Genomic DNA, 1,091 nt, shown 5'->3' on the forward strand with positions numbered 1-1,091 from the left:
TTCTTCCTCCTTCTTCCCTGGCACTGGCCTTCAGCTCCTTAAGTGCGGCCGGGGTGTGCCTTGGCGGTGTCCACGCCCCTAACGTGCACCCGCCCACCCCCGACTGGACACCTGGGCGCTGACCGGACTGGCCTTACGCTTCTCTTTGGCGCCCCCTGCTGGAGCCTGTGCCGGTGCGGGGGCTGAGTCTAACCGCAGGCCTCTCTTGATCCCCTTGCTCCTAGGCCTGGACACACACGCTCAGCTGTTTCTGAGAGTAAGGTATCTGCTGCCTGGGGCCTGATTCCCGCAGCTCACGGGTGTTCCAGGGCTCTCTCACCTCAACAGTCTGCCCTGAATTCCAGAACATCCCCACCTCCTCTTGTCCTAGAAAGATCCCAAATATCTGGTCCAACTGGAGAGGGAAAAGTTCAGATTTGGAAAGAAGAAGAGGTCAGAATCCTAGGGCCTGAGCTGGAAGGAAGCTCGAAGGCAATCAAATTCATTCACCAGCATCTCTTCAAACACAGATTGTACAAAGGATCTGGGGCTACAGAGATGAGCCCAGGTTGATGTGGCCCTGACTGGGGAGGAGCTGCCAGTGGGGGTATCTCACTGCCTCTCTTTGGGCTTAGAGACAGGAAGTGACTTACCCTGGGTCACATATTTAGTCAGTGACAGTGCTGGAACTGGAACCCAGGTCTCCAGCAGAGCCTCGCTCATTCCATCATGCTTTGGAGGATGGGAAGAAGACCAAAGATGGACTAGGCTGGTGGTTCTCAGAGTGTGGTCCCCAAATCAGCAGCATCAGCATCACCTGGGAACTTGTCAGATATGCAGATTCTCAGGCCCACATGTGACCCACTGAATCAAAAGCTTTAGGGGAAGACAATCAACAATCTATGTTTTTGATTCTGGTGCACAGCAGGGTTTAAGAAGCACTGTTCTATGTAGACCAGAAGTGCGGTTCTCCATGTGTACTGGGGACGAGGGGACTGGACTGCAGAAACGGTTACTCAGTGATCCATTTATGTCCTCATCTTTTGTCATCGCCACCCCTCCCCCACCCCCGTGAGTACCCAGGAGTGAGCTCCTCCCTGTCTTGGGTAGAG

Source organism: Mesoplodon mirus, assembly GCF_964341445.2.
Source record: "Mesoplodon mirus genome assembly, chromosome: 6".
Lineage (NCBI taxonomy): Eukaryota > Metazoa > Chordata > Mammalia > Artiodactyla > Ziphiidae > Mesoplodon > Mesoplodon mirus.